The 13,428-nt window shown below is 33.9% G+C and overlaps 1 long non-coding RNA gene and 1 pseudogene across 1 annotated transcript; both read right to left on the bottom strand.

Annotated features, from left to right (window-relative positions):
- Positions 1–984: 984 nt before the first annotated feature.
- On the bottom strand, positions 985–6,450 carry LOC129891237 (uncharacterized; annotated as a pseudogene).
- Positions 6,451–7,776: 1,326 nt separating this feature from the next.
- Positions 7,777–9,899, bottom strand: LOC129891239 (uncharacterized). Its single transcript, XR_008767132.1, has 4 exons — positions 9,662–9,899; positions 8,484–8,733; positions 8,258–8,388; positions 7,777–8,087 (listed from the first exon to the last, which is right to left on the bottom strand). It is a non-coding gene; the product is annotated as an uncharacterized LOC129891239 (long non-coding RNA).
- Between the last annotated feature and the right edge of the window lie 3,529 nt (positions 9,900–13,428).

Consider the following 13,428-nt stretch of genomic DNA (forward strand, 5'->3'; position numbering starts at 1 on the left):
GTTACAACACATCTTTTCATTCGGCGTTGCAAACCACGCCCTTCAAGGTTGTTTATGGTCGTGAACCACCTCGTCTGCTTTCATATGTACCTAGGACCACTCGGGTAGAAGCTCTTAAGAGGGCATTTCTAGATTGTGATCACATCTTGGGTGATATTCGGATTCAGTGACAAGAAGCACAACAACGAATGAAGGAATATTATGATAAGGGTCATCGTGACGTCAAATTTGCTCCAGGACCCTTGTATGGCTTCGTTTACATCCTTAAAAGCAGTGTTCCATTCGGCTGAGTATTCACAATAAATTGTCACCCAGATTTTTGGTCCATTTTCGATCTTATGGTGAATTGGACAGGTGGCATATGAGCTGGATTTGTCAAGTGACAGTCAACTTCATAACGTTTTTCATGTTTCCCTTTTAAAGGCATTCAAAGGTGACCAACTCCCACCTATTACAGAGCTACCACTGCCAGAGGATGGCCGAGTAGCTCCTCTGCCTGCTGCAGCCATTCGAGCTCGTTTAACTGTGGTATAAAGGAGATTCTTTTTCAATGGTCGGATATGCCGGAGGATGAAGCTACTTTCGAGGCTGTAGACTCTTTTCAACAGGCTTATCCATCATTCGAACTTGAGGAAAAGCTCTTTCAGCATGAGGGGGGTAAAGTTGTGGACGCATTTGTGGGCAAGACATGTGCGACAGATAGCCAAATGAATTAATAATATAATTATATTATTAGTAGTTTTCTTATTATTCTAGAATACAAAAAATTTAACTATATTGTTAGTAGTTTTCTTATTAGTCTAGAATAGGATTTCTGTTTCCTAGTTTCATAAGGTTTCTTATTTAAAGGACGATTTGAGGAATATGAAGTAAGCAGATTTCAACCAAAACAAGAGATAAGAGTTCTCTCTTCCATTGAACTCTAAGGTTCCAACTTCCCATTGACGAGCTGAATTCATATATAAAAATAGGTAGATCTAGGAATTCAAACAAGGGCAAAGGAAAATCGAAGGTCATTGATTTTGATTTCTTGTTCATCGTCATGTGACTCGATCCTTCACTAATAATCCTAACATATACCCTAATCAACATATAAATAATTTCTAAATAAACAAATTTGTGACTCAGAGCAACCAGACAAATGTGTCCAATTCCCTTGTATAATTCAGACCCTTCAAGTAGGAAAATGAAAGGAACTATTTTAGCATCTTTAGAGTTTTCTCTGGACAGTCTTCGTCTTCGCTTTAAGACTGAAAGTTAAACAAAATGTCAAATCTTTAACTCAATGAAATGTGTAACACACCAGAACAGTGTCTATATCCAGCGAAGAATCTTATGTTCATCATCAAGTACAACACTGCTAGCCTATGTTCAAAGTATCCAAGAAAAAAATATTATTACCCACCAGCGACAAACGACATAAGATAAGTTCATGAAAAATATATCCATGTCCGTAAACATCTTCACCAACAATAACAGCATTGCAGCAAAAAGGGAGGAGGAGAAACCTTGGAGGAAATGGGCACATCGACCTTTAGTCGTTTTGGTGTAAGAGATGTGAGGCTAGTGCTGTGCTCTAGGGAAATTGGGCTTCTTTTGTGTTGCATCACCTTTCCTTCTATTGCTTCAATTCGCTGGAAAGTAATAGCAATCTTATATAAAATAAAAGAAAATGGATATAAGGGTATTAATAGATAGACAAATGTTTCAGAAGTCACCCTGTTATCTCAAAATATTGACATACAGTGTTCCTATACAAGAGGAAAAGAAAATTGTATAGGAAACTAACAGACCGACCTATGATTCAGAAGTCACCTTGTTTTTTCAATACATTGAAAGACAGGATGAGTAGAAACTGTCTCCTCTTTAACAGATGTTTTTAGATGAAGTAATAGATTTCATTTAAGGCATCAAGCAAATGCAATTAGTACACAAAAGAGTGAGATCAAAAGTGACTTTGTTAGATCCATTACATTGAACCCTACACAATAAGGAGCTAACAAAATCCAAAAAGTTATCTGAGGAGTTTACAGGCGACAAATTACTCCAGCTATAAAACAAAATAAGACACTTACCCTTGAGACTCTGATTAGGAGTTGCTATTCCATCAAAACATCTATGTTCCTTTCTATCCAAATACACCAAAAAATACAAGCAGGGACCATTTTCCAGGTTGTCCTGATGGCTCTATCAGCTTTCCACGTACTCCAGCATATGTAATCATCCTTAATCCTCTTGGCATGACCCAACTGAGCCCAAAAACTGAAAAGAACATATTCCAGATTTCTCTAGCATCTGAGTAGAGTAGTAGTAGGTGACTGTTGGTTTCTATACATTGTTTGTACATATAGCATCTGTTGATAATGTTTCCTTCTGTTGAGATTATCTTCAGTCAAATATGCTTCGTAGAGTGCTGTCCAAGTGAAGCAAATCACCTTTGGGAGTAATTTTGTTTACCAAATTAGTTTCCATGGCCAGCTTTCCACCATTTCATTCAGGGCACAAAGGGTTGAGTAGCCTGCTTTGACAGAGTATAAACCATCAGCTTTGTTACTTGCCAGTAAAGTTGCGCCAGATGGCCGAAAAAAGTGGATGGGTCATACTGTCTGGCATGATGAAGGCTTTTTCAGTAAGAAAATTAACTATGGAAAAAATGCTACAACACTGTACTTGTGATTTCTAGTCTGTAAAAGTAAATTGTTTGCACGTGACAAACTTCCATTTCACATCATTGACTACCGAAATTCTTTAGCGGCTGACCAGGACACATATCATTGTCACTTGAAGAAAGAAAATGCAAGTACACCAAGAATTAGGAATGCAAAACGACCAGAAAAAAACTTCACAAGGTTTAAAAACTGCCCGTGAGGAGAGGGAATGGGGGAAGTGGGAGTAGTCGTTCCCAATCTTCTTCTATATTACAAATTTGATACGCATTCAAACCAAAAACTGCCGTAAATTAAACTTAAAACTGCCCCATTTTTTTCAATGTCCTATTTTTCTATGAAAGTTAAAATCAACTTTAAAATATCACTTGGCTAAAATACTTTCCAATGTCTAATCAAACAATGAAAAACATTTCCAAGGAAAACTTTTCAGAAATTCATTTTAAAAAAAATATATTCTGGAAATTATTTTAGTCATACCACACACACCCTCGATCTCTTCTCTTAAAGCATATGTTTTTTGTGGTAAAGCTAAGTAGAATGCTAGTAACCTGTATTAATAAACCATGTTTAAGTTGCAATAAGGAGATGACATGGCATAGTATATAGAACAAAGTTAATGGGAGAACTAATCAAAAAATTAATGACAGAAGAACCACGACTTGAGTAGCAAGTAGTCAGTATACTTGTATATTAATTGGACAATAAGCTAAGACTACCGGTGAGCCGTGATGTGAAGCCAACTAACGAATCTTGCTTGAATTCTCCAATTTCTCTAACACGCCTATTCATAGGAAAAATCGGTTTTCATGTGAAAAGGGGGAGGTGAGGAGAAAAAAATGGAATAATTGGATTAAAAGTATATATAGAATTTGTATCATCACTTTCAGACATCTTAAATTTAGAAAAATTCCATTTCATGACTATCCTTTCTTTTAGCTATAATGTGTTAGATATTCAATCATATGTAAAAGCTACAACAGTAGACTATGTGTTCATCTTTCTAGTAACATAATTTGAACATCTATTTAAAGCCTTAAGGCAATAGTTGAAGTTGACCATTATAAACAAAACAACTAAAAGAAAATCAAGGCTCAAATTAGTTCTACAGAAAAGGATGCTAGAGAACAAATAACCAGTATAGTACCATTGGCAGTTTTTTTTTTTTAAAACTAATAACTTTGTATATACCATTGGCAGTTTTACAAGTGAGGAATCTAAAAGTTATTTGGCACATCACCTGAAATGCAGTGGAAGTAACCTCCTAAGAACCCTGTAATTTCCCAAGTACAGATCTGAAGCAAACTGCAACATGCTTGAGAGCTCTCCTTTACTGAAAATTTCACCATTGGAGACGCATATCATCCTTGCTGACTTGTAATTTTACTGGTATTGGAGCTTCCCTAACTTCAATGCGAAATTCTTTTCAATCTAGCCATCAAGATGTGGTCTTGAAAATTGATGAGCTATCCAATTTAATATAAAGAAAGTCAGATTATGTAGAGAGATGATAGCTCATCAAAAGACGTTGGTCCAAGAAGAGTCGCCCTCTTCTTTCTCAAACCTCAGGAACCATCGAATTATGCTCTTATCATTTTACCATCCAGCATATTTAACATTTCAATGCTAGACTTTTTGAGGAAAAGTCCTTGGATGGTTCTCCTCCAAATCAGCTGCAGGCAGATTTAATAACCTCAGATTGTCAACTTGTCCATCCTTGCGACAGACAATTTAATCTTGTATCATCACAATTGAGCACTTGAAAATTGCGAAGATTATAAATAGGTGGTACATATGTTGACCAGTGGAATTTTTGTAGTACTAGAGCATGTAGTTGTATATAAGCTATTGATAGAAGAAGGCAGTGCTCTAATTTCAGTTTGACTCAGATTCAGAACGGCTGGAAAATCACAAAAAGAATTCATGGGAATTTTCTCAAGGTAATTAGTATCTTGCAAAAGTAATTTTTTTGTCTCTAGACATTCCTTGAAGCAACCAAGTACAAGTTTAATTTTGTTATTTACGAAAGATAATCTTGACAGAAGCTAATACCTAAATATGTGCTATCTCAGTTAACCTAATTCCAGCTTGAATAACAGAATTGTGTTAATCCCACAGCTATGCATATGGCAACATCATGAACCATGTCATGCATCTTCACAGAACAACCTATGGGTTTCTAGCAAGCAGACATCTTCTAGACTCTCAATCATTGTCATTCCCCTGTTGCAGGCTTCTTCATAAATGTCATGTTCACCAAGGAACCCCTCTGCCCACCAGCAATTTATGAGATCATTTGTTGAAATAGTCACTGGATACAAGGAGAAATACAAGAAAGAACTTTGAATGTTACCCCTCCTTTTGTTCACATGTTTGCTTCTTTGCTCCGAGGATAACTCAATATCCTGAGATTCTAAAGAATCAAAGCTCCACTTGATGACCTTGTAAACCTTATCTTTGAGGTTCAGACATTCTAAGTGATTCCAAAGCATCTTCCCTCTCATAGATGCTCCAACAACACTGACTGCTCAAGGTAAGCCATTGCACTCTCTTGCAATTTCTTTTGCAAATGGTTGAATGTGCTCCAAATTGGCAATATCTCCCACATGCAAACAGTTCCAAGATTCATCCTCATCCAATGTGTAAATCTTCATTTCGGTGTATGTTTTCATTTGCCTACAAACATCCAAAAAACCAAGAAGTTACAATTACCTTGCTTCATGGAAAATCTTCAGGTTGGGGCACACCTATATGATCCAAATTTTTAGCTTCCAAAACATCATCCAGTATAAGAAGGAAGCGCTTTTCTCGATTGAGCTTTGATAGATTTTTTTGGGACTGCTTTCTAAACTTCCCACGTTATCTACTTTTAGTTTCAATCTATTGGCAATTTGTGCTTGAACCTTTCTTATGTTTGTTGTCTGTTTGGGCATTGTAACCCATAACACAATGCCAAAAAGCAATTTGGAGCTTGACACGGTAGTCTTTAGAAGCTCATTGTTTAGATTCTTCACCAAAGTAATTTTTCCCACTCCTCCCATAATGATCCTACCTGAAAGGATTAAAATAGCCCAAAAAATAATTTATCCACAAGTGAAAAATGTAACAATGGCTATATAAAAGAAATTTAGCAAAACTAGAGAGAGAAGGAATTGGAAGCTTTAATCATTCACTCATAATCTCAAGTTTTTCAGCTTAGCAAGTACTACATCCTAATCATTTTAGGATTACTAGTCTTGGTATAATTCCAACAATACCTTATCATCTTCTAATAGTTGTCGAATTTTGTTGACATTCCTTGTTGCTGCTGACTGGCCTTCTATTGATGGTCCTGGAATGAACTCAACTTTTTTCATCTGGTAATTTTCTACCACCAAATTGGATTCAAAGCTTTCTCCAATATCTATAAGTTTGCAAAGTTGATCTCGCATGTTTTGTGCTTGAGCGGAGACTTCAAAGAGAAGGCTGCAATTTGGACAACATTTATATGCAAGCTTCTTCGCCGCTGCAATGCTTTCTTGCATAGACTCCCATTCATTCTCTAGCTTTTGAACATCCTTGAGCCACTTAAGAACATCTGGTTTTGGTTTATAGCCTTCTCTTTCAGCTCCTTCCTCCTCCTTGATAGCATCTCTAAACTTTGTTAGCTTCCCCATATCCTTCCTATAATTTCAACATTTGATGAGAATTGGATGGTATTTTCAATCTTAGGATAGAAGCATTTAAAAACAAACTTCCCCACCTCAACAATAAAGTCAGATACCACAGAAAAGAGTATGTACATTGAATATATTATGCTTGAGGTAAATAAGAATAATGTTTATGAGAATGCCAATAATGCTCTCAAAGATGATCAAGTGAAGCTAAACTGATTGTGTTTTCTTTGTTTAAGGCACTACTTAAGGAAAATCATTAATCAATCTTAAACTGTTGTTGTGGAGCCTCTTCAATCTTGCTCAGATGAGACAAGAATGATTTCTTTCATTAAAAGAGCTACTTTAGACAACCATTCTTTTCTACTATAAACTTAAAATATTCATTGATCCATCCATTTCTACCTAGGATATCAGATTCGAGTCCTTGAATGGAGAAACTTCTGGTAGAAAACACATTGAATATCAGAAAAGTTATGCTAAAAAAGAAGAATTATCTAACCAGTGATGAAGTTGCAAGATAAACACTTAGCATAGTATCTCTATATTTTACTACTGCATTTTCCTTCTTTATAAAGCAAAATTCCAGGAAAATCTTTAATAAATTTTAAACAGTTGTTGTGGAGCCTCTTCATTCTAGCACAGATAGGAGAAGAATGATTCCTTTTATATTAATAAGTACACTTTGGACAACATCTCTTTTTCCTACTAGTTAGTGACAAATCAAACATATAGGAAAGAAAAGAAGGAAAAGTATGTTGCCAGCAAGAGAGTTTCAGATTATATAAATGATATAATCTGAGAACAGAGTGAAGCAGGGAATTTTCTCATTTTGTGCTGCGAAAATGCTTGTATATTTTTTACTCCTGTTTGATTATTCAAAATCTTACCTGACCCACTCTAAACTTTATGGATGAATTATGTCATTATGTTTTTCTTCCGTACAACAGAAATTGCACTATCCTATAAGATTGGTCTTATTTTGGGTGCTAAGAACCTTAAAGGTTGAACCCATCAAATTTAAATCTTGAATCCATCCCCGACTTGAATTAATGCAAGGTAGCATAAAGTTGTCCACATTAGTCCACTCTCTCTTGTCACTGATTAAGTCCTTTTTAATTAGTCACTGCCTCTAAGTTTATCTATTCATTTTTTGTTGTCAATTTCAACTCTTTCCGTATGTATACTATTGATGGAAGAATGTAGTGTTGTGGTACCAGGTTCACTCAGATTCAGAACTATTAGGGATGGAAACGCAAAAAAAGTTCATGCGGAATTGTCACAAGAGGATAATTGTCTTGCAAAAGTAAAGTTGTCTCTGGGCATTCCATGAAGCAATCAAGTAGACTATTAATTCTATAACTTACAAAAGATATTCTCGAGAGAACCAGACATTTTAATATATGATATCTCAGCCAACTCAAATCCTACCTGAATAAGAGAATTGTGTTCATTCCCAAAGGAATTAGCTATCCATGTACCAACATCTTGAACTATGCCATGCATCTTCACATAATCAAACTTGTTCATTTCAAGCAAGCAAGCATCTTTTAGACTCACAATCATTGTGATTCCCCTGTTGTAGGCTTCTTCATGTGTTACATTCACCAAGGAACCCCTCTGCCCATTGGCAACGTGTATGAGATCATCTGTTGGAATAGCCATCGAGATATAAGGAGCAATACAAGGAACAACTTTGAATGTCATCTCTCCTTTTGATACTTCTGTTCACGTGCTTACTTCTTTGCTCCGAGGCCAACTCAATATCCTGGGATTCTAAAGAATCAAAGCTCAACTTGATGACCATGTAAACATATTTGTTATGAGGTTCGGACATTTCAAATGATTGTAAAGAATCATTCCGGAGCTCGACCCTCTTCTTCCCTCTTGTAGATGCTCCAATGACAACAATTGCTAAAGGTAAACCACTGCACTCACTAGCAATTGCCTTTGCGAATGGTTGAATATGCTCCAGATCGGTATTATCTTCTGTTTTTTTGACAAACAGTTGCCAAGATTCATCTTCATTCATTGTGTACACCTTTGTTTCGGTGTATGTTTTCATTTGCCTACAAAGATCCAAAAACAAGAAGTTAATAATTACCTTGCTTCTTGAGGGATTTTCAAGTTAGGGCACACCTACATAATCCAACTTATAGCTTACCAAGCATCATCCAGGATAAGAAGGAAACTCATTTCTTGCTTGAGCCTTTGATGAATTTACGTCTATTCTGTTGGCATTTTTTGTTTGAACCTTTTTTATGTCTATTGGCGGTTTGGGAACTGTAACCCATACCATAAGACCAAAAGACAGTTTAGAGCCTGAAGCAGCAATCTTTAGGAGCTCATTATTTAAATTCTTCACCAAAATAGTCTTTCCAACTCTTCCCATACCACATACCAACGATGGAAACCTAAAAGCATTCAAATGGCACAAAAAGTAACTTCCCAACCAGTAAAAGATACAACAATTACTATGTAAAAAAAAATTAGCAAACTAGACAAGGAACAAGGTATAGGCTTTTGCTCATAATCTCTCGATCTTAACTTAAACTTCACTTAACTTTGTTAATAAAAGATGTAGTAGCACTTGGATTTTTAATAATATAATTCTACTTTGAATAAAAACCAATTTGACAATAAAAACTAATTAGACATGAATTGATGAAATTAACAACTATCAAATCTTAAACAAACTAGGATTAATAATCTTGGTTTAATTCCAAAGTTGATTTCTCAAAAGACAAAAGGTCAAATCTACCATTGAACTACGTGAAATGATATAAATTTACCCTCCAATTATAGTGGGAGTCAAATGTGCCCTCGTCGTTACCCAAATGAGCTAGATAAACCCTTATTTTTCAAAATGGTGGAAGCTTAACCCACAATGATGCCACGTCTACCCCAATTAAGTCATATTTCTTCAAACGAAGGGCAAATCTAAATCTTTCACATAGTTCAGAGGAAAAATTGATCTTTCTCCTTACTTTTTGGTTTTTTTTTTCTCATTACTCTTTCATGAGATCCACCTGCCTTTCTTTGTCACACTTACCTCTTCTTATCACAAGAGAACAAGCATAATGGCCATGCCACAAACATCTCAAAATCCATCTCGTTACTTGTTTTTGTTACTTTGATGCCCAAATTAGATTCACGAAAGTGCCAAGGAAATAACTCTTTACTAGATGAAGAAAAAAAGAAAAAGAAGTATTTTTTCCTACAAAAGAAACACACACCCCCTTCAAGACACCTTCTCCTTCCCAAACAAAACAAGAAATCTTGATGGAAAATGCCTAAACAATTAGAGAATTTTTTAAAAAAAAATTAATGAGATCCACCAACCGTCCATTTTGAAGTTTCAATCTTCCATGAAAGAAGAGCAACAGCAACAGCGCCAGCAGCCATGATTTCAAGCAAACCCATTTGGACCAGCAGCTTCCCTCACAGTGTTACCAGCTATGGTAAGCGTTCTCTAGGGTAAAGCCGTCGTTTGGCTCATTGGGCTAGAAATTTTAGAGCTCAATGGTGTGGTATTTTAAGTCCGGCCCCAATAAATTGGCTATGAGGCTTGAGCGAGGTTGTGCTTAGTGAGTCCGTGGAGTCAAAATAAAAAATAATTAAAAAGTTATATATATTAAAAATATAGAATATCAAAATTAATAAAAGTAAATCAAACTCAAAATTGTTATAAAGATATTTGTATTATAGTGAATGTTTAAGCATATTCTTTGGAGTTAGAGACTTTTTTCATGGTAAAGAATCCCTTAGAATTTGTTTGAAAAGTCATCTGGTAATTGAAATTGGTGTAATCAACTTACTAACTACGATGACATGTTTATTTACCATAATATAATTAAAGTGTATTACAAGTGTACTGTTTGGTTACACAAGTGTAATCATAAGGTTATATTAAATTATAAAAATAAAAGTTAATTATCTAAAATTAAAAATTTATATTAGACACATATGGGTCTTTATAAATGATATTAAATTAAATATTTAAGATATCTATTGTCTTTTGAAAATATATTAATTAATAAACATACGTTCTTAACTAATATTATAAAAATAATGAATGTATATTTTTTAAATTAGTATATTTTAATTAAAGTAATCATAAGTACTAAAATTATAAAAATTTCTAAAAAAAATTAATATTATAAATGTAATATCATAAAATTATTAAAACATTTGACAAAAAGATGATCTATCAAGTCTAACTAAAAAATAGCTAGCAATATGAAGTATCGAGTCAATACTCCTTAAATAAATGAAACTGAAAATATAACATAAGTTCTAAATTCAAAATAAGAAATTTAACATAATACTCTTATATCAAATTTCAACATAACGTGCATAAATATGATTTTAAAAAAATATAGATAAGTCTATAACCTTATTCAATAATGAATACTTTAGTTTAAAAACTAGAATACTAACAAAATTATGCTAATTAAAAAATAAACATTAAATTAAAAAAAATAGATAATACAAAAATTGCATGGAATCACATGAAATAAAGGTCGAGAATCAGAAGGAAATGATATATATATATATATATAATAAAATTAAAAATATATATGTTTTTAGAAAATATTAGAATAATAAAAAATTAGAATAGTAAAAATAAAAAATAAATTTAAACAAAAAAAAGTAATCAACTTATAATTACACTATATAATTACTAGCAATTCACAGTCTCCCTATGAGAATTGGAGAGTGTAATCACCCCTTGTCAATTATACTCAATTATTTGCTAATCAAGTAATTACATAACCAACCAAACATATCAGACAATGTAATTACATTCAATTACGCTAAATTCAATTATCAAGGGCTTTTCCAAACAAACCCTTAATCTACGTTCTACCGCTCGTGCACTCGAGCATTTTTGGGTGTTGACTTGATAGTCCACTAGTTTAGGTATAGGCTTTTCCTTTCTTGTTTTTAACTTGTAAAGAGAGAGTCTCCCTCATTTATGCTTTCCTAGTGTCTTTGTATCAAGATGAGTCCTCTCTTTTAGGTGCATAATTTCTAGGTTTCATTTGCTAGTATAGGGAATGAGCTGGCCGACCTTAGTAGGTTGGATGACTTATAAACTACCATAGGATCGCAGGTACGATTTATGTCCCCCCTCCTTGAATTTTCCTTTTTATTTTATGTTAAGGCTAGAGGGGTGTGGCTCAACCCCTGACCGCCACGAGGGATAAGATCCTTGGGTAATGTCCGTTTGATAAAAAAAAAGAGTATTAAGAAGTCTTCTCTCTATTTTATAGTTTCATAACACATTATTAGCACGATGATCTAAACTAATTGAGATGGTAAGATACTAAGATATTATTATTAATGCCACTTTGATGTTGTTAGTATAGAAGCTTTGCACAAAAATGCTTAAAAGTGTTACATCTTAGTCATGCTCTTTAATTCATGATTTACACTTGTCTAAATATGAAATTTGATTTTTTATGAGCATCACATATGTACATGTTTATCATCAGACAAGATTTTTACTTTATTTATCTTTTTTGGATTTATAGCATAATTTTAATATAAGAAAGTGTATTTAATTTGCTTAAAATTTATGTCCAAGTTTGAAAGGATATAATGACATCAAAATTGATTATATTTTATTTGCTTTATTGTGATCAAATTTGTTAACTATCGAAAGTGATAATATTTTTATAGATTTGTGATTACAATTAAACATATGTTAGAGAAAAAAATTCTACAGTTATATGTATGACTCGATGTGCTCCTGACATATTAATGTGGAATAAGGTACTAAGCTATCATAATTTGATATGCTCAGATGATTATGTTTCATTCATAAAAAATGAGAACTTTTGATAAATTCCACAGATACACATTCATTCTCTAATGTTATTGTGGTAGCAACGCATAATACGTCTGGAAGAAGATAAGTGGTTGAATAATGCATAAGAACATGGAATGGGGTATTAAGCTGTCATAATTTGATATGCTCAAATAATTGTGTTCCATTTATGGAGAATAAAAACTTTTGATAAATACTACAAACTCATATCTATTCCCTGGAGTGAATGTGATAGTATCACGAACCAAGCTACACCCTAGGATCCCGAAAGACCATAAACTAGCCTCTTAGCATAAACATGACTTGAGATAACAAGATAAATCAAAGTAAACTGAAAGCGGAAGATAAACCTCAATTTAACAAACTCAACATAAGGAAGAAATCTGAGTATAACATCTGAAAATACGGAAATCATACTAGTCTGACATAGCCTCTACTATCATATGTGTGGCATAGGACAAGTCTTAGCTCGCGAAATAAACTGAAACTAAATGAAGTCTGAAAAATGAAAAAAAAAACATATGAAACTCATAAAGTGGTCATGCCCTCAAACCATGAGGACTCACCAAGCAGTACAACGTAGGTAGAATCCAATACTAACCGTGAGCCGAATGGGAAGCATCGTGACCTATATTATAAGATAATATAGGTAAAAGAAATATGCGGTCAATACTATGGAATGTACTTAGTATGGAGAATGTGCAATGTATGACATAAGACATGATAATGCAATGACCAAACTAAAACATGCCATAATCTTTTAAAACCATCGTTAGAAAGATAATACCTGATCAATGCAATATTTGTAAGAAAATCATATGCTTAACACAAAATAAGTGAGAGATAGTGTAATCGATATAAACGATGTGAGCTATAACATGAAATCCGGTGTCATCCCTCCCATACCGAGAAGAGATTGTGTCATACTTACCAAGGTAAGGACCATGAACATGAGTTATTTGTGGATCCTAGCTAGGAACAATTAAGGCAAATTCTACGGGGCACGTAGTTCTGGGATCTGGATAATCGATACTAGTCCAACTCGGTGTTGGGTAATACTCTCAACAACAATAGTGATAACCACAACATAATCTTTGAAAATGGTAATAATCTTGTAAAATCAAATTCGTCATAACATACTTGAAAATCATAAGAAAAGCTCATTTAACAAATCACAATTTTTTCATAATATATTCATAGAAGATACTTATCTAAGCATCTAAATCATGATAGACTTATTCATAGAAAATCATGAAAATCCTTCATGATAAGAATG

This window comes from Solanum dulcamara, chromosome 6 (assembly GCF_947179165.1).
Source record: "Solanum dulcamara chromosome 6, daSolDulc1.2, whole genome shotgun sequence".
NCBI lineage: Eukaryota > Viridiplantae > Streptophyta > Magnoliopsida > Solanales > Solanaceae > Solanum > Solanum dulcamara.